This window comes from Myotis lucifugus, unplaced genomic scaffold (genome assembly GCF_000147115.1).
Source record: "Myotis lucifugus unplaced genomic scaffold, Myoluc2.0 scaffold_459, whole genome shotgun sequence".
NCBI classification, from domain to species: domain Eukaryota; kingdom Metazoa; phylum Chordata; class Mammalia; order Chiroptera; family Vespertilionidae; genus Myotis; species Myotis lucifugus.
Genome location: NW_005871507.1, coordinates 211686 through 220765, shown reverse-complemented (window position 1 = coordinate 220765; position 9080 = coordinate 211686). Strand labels below are relative to the sequence as shown.

The 9080-nt window shown below is 53.6% G+C and overlaps 1 non-coding gene across 1 annotated transcript; it reads right to left on the bottom strand.

Moving 5' to 3' along the window:
- Positions 1-8484: 8484 nt before the first annotated feature.
- On the bottom strand, positions 8485-8592 carry LOC111823316. Its single transcript, XR_002826345.1, has one exon. It is a non-coding gene; the product is annotated as a U6 spliceosomal RNA (small nuclear RNA).
- Between the last annotated feature and the right edge of the window lie 488 nt (positions 8593-9080).

Genomic DNA, 9080 nt, shown 5'->3' with positions numbered 1-9080 from the left:
CAACATCACCCGCACCCCACTCCCTAAGTTATTGTACTAGATGTATGCTCGGTCCTTATACTTCAGAGGTCTTGTTCTATAATGATATTACGCTCTGCTCTGTTTTTTATCTGGCAACAATTATTCTGTATTTGACAAGTTTTCTACCACCTAAGTTTTTTCTATTTTTTTTTACTCTCTAAGGCTAGAAAAAGTCCTCCTTATTTTATACTTACGCAAATCTACTAAGAATACTTTCATCACAAGTCGCGTACGCGATCTGCATCTAGCAAAGCCTTTGAAACTAAAGTTTGCTATGCAGGGGCTTTCCATGGTTCCCTCCCCGTGCCCGCGGGGGAGGGAGTCAGATGGGCAGTGCCAGTACCCGACGGTAGCAGAAGGTAGTGGGCCCCCAATGGCGCTGGGACTGTGTCCAAAAGACGCCTGCCCTTGTGCTGCCCAGCCATAGCATGCGCCCTCGGACCCTTGGGCACGGCCGGGGTCCACCTGGCACGAGATGGTCCCACAGCACTCTTTGAAACGGAAGCTTAGAGACAGCGGTTCTAGCGTTCCCTCATTATAAAGCCAAATAATAGCAATGAGCTCTGAGTGAGACAGTGACGTGCCTGGGGTCACCTAGAAAGTCACTGAGGAGATGGGCAACCTACCCCTCTGCACTGGCACCCAGTGACCTGCCAAGTGCACCAGGTGGGCACCATCACGACCCTCTGGCACAGGTGCCCTGGCCCCCTGCCCGCCCTTCGGAGGGCAGTGAGCCCCTGCCTTGCTGGGGCTGGGCAGGCACCTGGGCTCCCTGGAAAGTGTGAAGGGCAGGGCCAGACGCACACAGTTTGCAAGGCCGGTGCTTAAGAGAGAGCTTCCAATCCTCTCTACAGCCCACAGACACGGGGGGGGGGAGAGGGGGGGCGCGGGCGGGGTTGGTGATGTCCTTGGAGCGCACTCAGCCCCAAGATCACCCCTAAGCAGGGTGTGACTGCCAATCCGTGTCTCCTTCCCTCTCCCCGCTCCCCACTGGTTCCCTGGCCAGGCCTGGCGGGAGGAAATTTCACCCCCACAAAAGGCCATTCCCCAAGAAATTGGCAGCCTCCAGCAATTACTGTCAGATTCTGCTCTTTGTAGTCATTTCTCTCAGGATTCGTTGCGGGCTTAGGAAATTGGGTTACATTGTTATTTGAATTTACACACAAAGGGGTCCGAATGTTACCTCTGGCGAGCCAATTGCTTCTAGACCTTTGATTCCCTGCGGATGAGGCACCCCTGACCTCCAATTATTCGAGGAATCGCCACCCAGCGGCCGCCGGGTTTTAATCAACCTTTCCTCTCTCAGCAGGTTAGCGCCCCGGCGCGATTTGCGGAAGCATCCTGGAAACCAGCCCTCCTTTCCCAGCTCACCTTCCCTCCAAGAAGCGGGGAGACCTCACCAGGAACTGGGGACTCTCCCTGCGCGTAAGAGACGGACAGACACACAGAAACCAACCCTCCCGCAGGCTCTCCCTGCAGGCGGAGCTGGGAGTGGGGGCAGAGGGGCGGCACCTCAGATCCCAGAGGAAGTGGTAGGTTACCTTGGGGGAGGCGGGGCGAGTCTGCCTCCCTCCTCTGGATTCAGGGTCTGAGCTGCTCCCTCCCCCCATCACCCCCGCCCCCTCACTTTGTAACTTCCACGCTGACCTAAGGATCACCTATGTCTACCCCCCCCCCTTACCCCCCAATTCCTTGTGTCCTTAAAAATAATCAAGCCGGACTAAGCTGTGTGGCCTCTCTGTGAGCGGGCGATTGGAGAGGTGGGGGAGGACGGAAAGTGGCCAGGGGTTCCGGGTTCAGGGCGGTGTGGGCTGCAGACCTCAGTCCCCAGTTTCTGGGAGAGAAATTGACAAGGTTTGGGCCAAGGCCCGGGCGCCTGCAGCTCAGCCCTCAGAACTCTGCGCGCGTACCCAGCTCCCTGCGCCCGCCCGGCTGTCTCCGGGCCGCAGGTGGGGATTGCAACTGCGAGGTCAGGGATGGTGGGGGCTGCCAGGGTTTTTGTCTGGAAGCTGCGTGTGTTCCCCTCGTACTTGGGTTTTAAGTTCACTGGGAGGATGGGACAAGGAGGATCCCCTGGCACTGGGCGCTGGGACCCGCGCTCCTGGGATGGGACGGAAAGGCGAAGTCTGACAGCTGGCCAGGCCGGCCGGAGGCTAGACGGGTTATTCTTTCCTTAAACCGGTGTCAGCAAACACTTCCGGTCCAGGCCCACCAATGGGAGCGGGCGGGCGGGGAAGGGGGCTTGGTCCCTCTGTGTGGGGAGCAGGGCTGGGGTGCGGAGGGATGAAAGATTTCAAGACGCTCGCGCAGCGCCAGAGTGCGCGCGTCCCGGGCGCAGTGGCTTCGGTTTCAGCCAGCGCGCGAGCTCGCAGATGCTCAGGGGACAGAGGGGGGAGCATCCGGGGCCTAGTGGGGAGCTCCGGGGAGCGGATGGGAGCGGGGATGGCAGCTGGGGTGTGCGCCCGTGGGCTTGACCCTTGAGCAGCTGGGCCTCCTCCAGACCCGCCCTGGTGGGGGGGATGGCCTTTCAGACCCGCGCGGGTGCCAGCTGGCCGTCCCCGGAGTCTGGGGTGGAGAGGGTCCGTGTCCTGGGGGGAAGGGAGGGAGAGAGATTTTAAGACCCGTGGAGGCTGCAAAGGAAGGGGGTGGTTAAACTGGGGGACAGGCGGCAGGCTACCTCCCTGACCCCCTCTTCTCCTCCCCCCCCCCCCTTCCTTCCATGATGGGAGTCAGGGCAGCTGTGCCCTGATCTTGCTGCCACACCCCTTGTGCTTTAAAGAGAAGCCTTGGGCTAGGTGTGCATCCAAGCCTCTTACATGAATTTCAGTGTCTGCAGAGGGTGAAGGCGGAAGATACAACTACCTTCTGCTCCCAGGAGCGAGCATTTCTGCAGCTCCCTGGCTGGCCTAGCTTGGGGTGGCTCCAACCCCACCACGGTACAGGGTGGGGCAACAGTAGTTTTCCAGTGAAGCGTCGTAACAATATAACAACAGTTGGTCGCATGAAAAAGTAATACAATAATTAATACACAATAACACAAGCATGAACTCTGTGATTCGCACACACCTTCGACTGAAAATCTATGCAACCTGCTTTATCGCTGCTCTTTATTTTTTGAAAAGGAAACATCGTTGGTGACCAGCATCCCACGTCAAAATTGAGATTGTGTGACCCAGGGGGCCTGGGACTCAGGGAGAATTCTGCCCAGCATCAGTCTCTGCCAGATTATTTTTTCCAGGACCCCAGTTACTAATCCTGCCAGTCATCTTCTCATACATAAACTTTCTATGACTTCCAGCCACCAACCAAATAAAGTCCAACTCAGGCCCTCACAGATCTTAGCACAATTGGACCCCAATGCAGTGAGATATGACCTGGAGTTAGTGCCAGCTCTACAGGGTCAGAGCACTGTCCCCAGTAAGACTGCCCTTACTTCAGACACCAGCCACAATTTTTTTAAAAATATTTTTTTTATTGATTTCAGAGATGAAGGGAGAGGGAGAAACAGAAACATCAATGATGAGAGAGAATCATTGATTGCACCAGCTACAATTTTGAGGGATCCTCACGTCACCTGAACTTCTGACCAAAGGGCTATAAATTTGGGGGTTCCCATGAGCCTGGTGCCTTGATATCCCCACTGATTGGTCACTATTCCCCCAGACTGGTTACTACAGTAACTCTAGGCTCAAAGGTGGAACTTCACCTGGGACATGTGAGGTTCTCCCCCTCTCCTTCCTTATTGTTTTCCTAGTCCCCTTGGGCTTGCTTCTTCTCCTTCTGGATAAAGGGCTTCCTTTTCTTTATTTTGTAAATATAGACCTTTTGCTGTTCCCAGCTCCCTCATTCTATGGAAATGTACCGGTTGCAGCTTTTCAGCTTCCCTATTTTATGGAAATATACCTTCTCCTGCTCTGTAGCCCTGGGCTTCCTCCATGGTTCCCTTAATTTCCAAAATTTCTAAAATTTCCTAAACCTGTCCTATTTCACCCCCCAAATTCCTGTTTCATCAAGAAGGTGGCTATCTGCAAGCCAGGAAGAGGGATCCGAATTAATGGTAAATATTTATTTTAAAATCCGCATTATTACCCAGTAAATATTTATATTAAAATCCGCACTTACTAACCGGTAGATATTATTTTAAAAATCCGCACTACTAACCGGTAAATATTTATGAAAAAATCCACATTATTAGCCGGTACGACTATTAGCAGGTGCACCAGTTAATAATGTGGCTTTTTCAATGAAATATATACAAGTATATATAAAAAGACTCAATCCTTCCCTAACAAATATCTTAGATAAAGACACAGCCCAGAGAGTGATTTATTTCTCCTCTATGTTGAAACACATCATGACACCAGCTCCTGGGAGCCGTGTGGAGGCCCCACTCTTTTTTCATCTGAGAGGAGACTGTTTCTCCCCCTTCCACTCTGAGGATCTTCTCCGTTTCTTCATCTGTGTCCAGCCACTGTTCAAAGCCAAGTGCAAAATCTTTCTTAGAGACCATGACCCACAAAAATACAAAGCCCTTTCTCAGATGAGGAAACGGAGGCCAAACGGGAGGGCAAGGGACTGGCTCAGGGTCACAGAGTCTGTGCTGGGAGGGACCCCAACATTCCACTCGGGGTCCTTTTTGGTTCCTCCTCCCCTCCCCCACAACACACACACACACACACACACACACACACACACACACACACACACACTCTTCCTCTGGGAAGTCCCCTCCCTGCATTCCTTCTGCTTCTGGACACAGATGCGCCTGCCCCGGCTCCCGGGGGACCCTCCAGCCACCCTCACTGACCCGTGGCTTAGGGTCCGGAAAATTAAACTGCGAAAAGATAAACATTATTTCCAGTCGGCTTTGCAGGATTAAGGCTTGTAATAAAGAGCATTAGCTAGAGGTTTCTTTCAAGGCGCTCTCAACCACGCCTCCTCCTTAGGGACTATGTAGACACCCCCCCCAGGCTTGTTCCTGGGGTCCTGTTGGGTGTGGGGCCCCAGCTAGCCATTCTGTGGCCAGAGAAGCCCCTCAGCACCACACTGAGTTGGCACTGGCAGCAGATGGGGAAAGTGAAGGCCCCAGAGAAGGCACCCACCCAAGGCAGAGGCACGTGGCTGATCAGGGAGTAAAGGATGGAGGCTGGGGGGGGGGCGGATCTGACTCGCACACGGCCTCCAGCCCGTCAGCCTTTTCCAGGAACAGTGAGCCTTGGGGAAGAAAGCCCACCTGAGCCGCCCGGCCTCACCACCAGGACCTCAGGAGGGTGTCTCTCCATCTCTTGTCTGGGAAGCCTAGCCTCACCTGCATCCCCCAAATCATAGCAGCCTCCCCCAACCCATAGCAGGAGCCTGCAGCCAAGGCTGTCCCCAAGACCTGGGCCAGGTTGCCTGGAGACAGTGGGGTGTGAGAAGAGCCAAAGAGTAGCCTGGGATCCCAGAAAGTAGCTCGCCACCCCAAGGACCAGCCCCATCCCCTCTCTGGGTCTCCCCTGCTGTTGAATACAGGGATGGGCTAGATCTCCATTGGGGGGGGGGGGTGAGGGGCCTGGGAATGGCCCATCTGAGCCTCTGATTATTCCAGCAGCAATCTGTTCCCACCCTCTCTGCCTTCACCAAGAGCCTCCTGCAAAGCTCCCCATATAATCTCCCAGAATCGTATTTTGAATACTGTTTTGATTAAACGCCAGAGCCAGGGGAGGGAGGGTATAGCCCTGCTCTCCGGGCTGAGCCTGCTGGTGCCCACCGACAGCTGGCCTGTGAGCGCCGTGAAGTGCCTGCCTGCAGATGCAGGGAGGTGGCGTTCTCAGGGCTGAGTCTGCAAGCGCTGGGCCTGCACACTCCCTTGATGGCTAAAGCGTCCCTGCCATCAGCTGGGGGGCAGCCACCAGGGGCCCAGGTTGAGAGAAGCTGAACCATGGTCTACAGCAGCGGTTCTCAACCTGTGGGTCGCGACCCCTTTGGCGGTCGAACGACCCTTTCACAGGGGTCGCCTAAGACCATCCTGCATATCAGATATTTACATGACAATTCATCACAGTAGCAACATTACAGTGATGAAGTAGCAACGAGAATAATGTTATGGTTGGGTCACAACAGGAGGAACTGTATTTAAAGGGCCAAAAGGTTGAGAACCACTGATATAAAGGGTGATTATGAGTTGTGAGATCATCAGAGACAGGTGTCTTCCCTGGTGGCCTGGGGCTACCTCCAAATGGGCTTCATTTTAGCACCTACGAGACACTGTCCTAGAGCAATGATGCCAACAGTGACCATGATGATGAGTCTGGAGAAGTCCTCCTCCATCCTGGTGGGGCCTACAGCCAGCCAGGGAGGTGTTTCCTTTTGTTTTGACTTTTAGTACCATTATCCAAGCTGTCCCCCAGACCAGTTAAATCCAGTCTCTAAGGCTGAGGCCCAGCAGTGTTTTTCAAGCTTCCAAGTGATTCCAGTGTGTAGCCGAGGCTGAGAACCAGGGCACTACAACCAGTCTGTTTCTCCTCCCAGCCCCGGGATTTTCTAGAAGCTGAGTGGAGGTGAGGGGCAGGGCTTGGCCCACTGAGAGTCTAGAAGCCTACGATTTTTCCTTCAAATCTATGGATCTTTCCGGTTTCCCCACAGTACAATGAAGTGTAATAAGTACATTTCCCCCCATGGTTTGGGAAGGAGCCCAAATACCGTTTCACTGGGGTTCGGGCTTCACCAGGTGGATTCTGGAGAATCCCAAACATTCCGTTCATAAAGGACACTAACCCAGAACCCAAGAAGCACAAGGCCAGGTAGGAAGCAGGCGGCCAGGAGGAGGGTGCTGACTCTCTGGCCAATGGTCTGGGCCAGTCCCCAGCCACACACACAGATGGTGCTGGTTGGGTCAGGCACCCGGCTGCCCATCACACTCCCCCATCAGCGTCCTGGCCTGACCGTGTGTGTGTGTGTGTGTGTGTGTGTGTGTGTGTGTGTGTATGTGTGTAGCCTCGATGTGGGAGGAGAGGGCAGTGACGCGGACTCAGGTGCTGTGAAGTGCCTGGCACATCGTACAATCTCAGAACAACGCTCCCCTCTGTACAGCAGGAAACTAAGTCTTCAGTAAGTGAAGTCCTTTGTTCAAGGCCCAACTGCCAGGAAGTGGCAGAGTTGGGGGTTTCATCCAGGTCCGTGCGACCCCAAAGCCCAGGCTACCCACCCCAGCAATGGCAGGAGGCGGGGGGCATCTGCTCTCAGATCACACTGTGCAGAACACGGGTGAGAACCAGATCCCCCAGGTCTGAGTCCCAGCTCTGCCATTTGCTAGCGGTGCGACCTTTGGCAAGTGGCGTAACCTGTCCGGGACTCAGTTTACTCATCTCTAAAATGGAAATAATAGTACCTGCCTCGCAGGACTGTTGTGAGGATTACACAGTTACTATGAAAAGCGATAGAATTGTGCCTGGCCCAGAGCAAGTATTCTATCAAATGCCAACTGCAACTTCTCCTGCTGTACCTCAACTGCCCCTGCCACAGGCGTGCCCCTCTCCCCACCCCCTACTCCCCCACCCCCGTGAGGTCTGGAATCACTGTTGTGTGCCCTAATCTGCAGCCCAGCCTGCCTGCCTGGCTCATCATGCCAAGTCCATGTCTCAGCTCAAACGTGCTCCTCTTACCTGGAGCAAAGACATGGGGTCATTCCCTCGATGTCCATTTAGGGAGAAACCTCACCAAGTGGATTTTATGAATTGCTCACACTTCCCCTTATCAAGATTAATGGCACCATTGCCCACGGTCAGTCCTTCTGTGGTCGCAGCTAATGGCTTCAACCCTGCACACGTTTCCTCTGCATTTGCTTCAGAAAATCATTCTGATCAGCAAGACGGCTTTAATGGCCACTTGGTACTAATGATGCCTTTTAAGTGCATAAAGAGAGTCTCTAAGTACCACACAGGAGGCCCACTGCCCGGGGACAACAGCTATTGACATTGACACGGAGGCAAGGTCAGAGGGCTGCCGGCCACCATCGGGCCTGGTGCTGGGCCTAACCATGGGGACGTGTCAGGACATTGGAAAAGTCCTCATTATTCCCCGTGGCTCCTCAGACTTGCGTCACATTTCAGAGCGTCATGGCCAATGCCAGTTCTCACCTCTCCTTTAAGACTCAGGCCATATCCAAACGCATACTATGTTCACTTGATATTTTCTTTAAATAGACTCACTTTCACTTTTTAAAAAATATATATTTTTAAATTGATTTCAGAAAGGAAGGGAGAGGGAGAGAGAGAGAGAAACATCAATGATGAGAGAGAATCATTGATCGGCTGCCTCCTGTACACCCCCTACTTGCAACCTGGGCATGTGCCCTGACCGGGGAATCGAACTGTGACCTCCTGGTTCATAGGTCAGCACTCAACCACTGAGCCACGCCGGCTGGGCCACTTCCACAGTTGTTTTTGTTTGTTTGTTTGTTTGTTTTGTTTTGTTTTTTTGGTTTTTTTTATGGAACGCTTCACGAATTTGCGTGTCATCCTTGCGCAGGGGCCATGCTAATCTTCTCTGTATCATTCCAATTTTTAGTATATGTGCTGCAGAAGCGAGCACCTTTCCCAGTTTTTCAGTCAATTTTTGGGCAGAAAAACATTGCGTTGCTACCCACTCTTTATGTCCACCCTTCCCTTACTGTGTGGCTACCCTGACATGCTCAGCTGGTCAAGAGGCAGCTTGATAGCATGATGGAGAATATAAATACTAGTATAGGAGGGAGAGCAAGCTGGGTTCGTATTCTGGCCCCACCACTTAGCAGCCTTCATCTCTCCCAGCCTCATCTTCTTCAAGTAAAATGGGATAAAACTGGAGCTGAGCTTGTGCGGCGATGGCTTGCCAGCTGAGGAGGAACGCCGGTGATGAATGTTCAGTGTTTAGCTCGGGGCCGGCACCCAGTGCTCCGCAAATACTGGCGACGACTGTTGTAACTTGCTCTGTGACGGCTGGACTCCCTGGGAGAGTGACCCGCAGCGTCAGCCTGCCTTCCAGGTCCCTGCTGTGGTCATGGTACAGACTCCAGGTCCCATCTCATGGGTCACCTCACG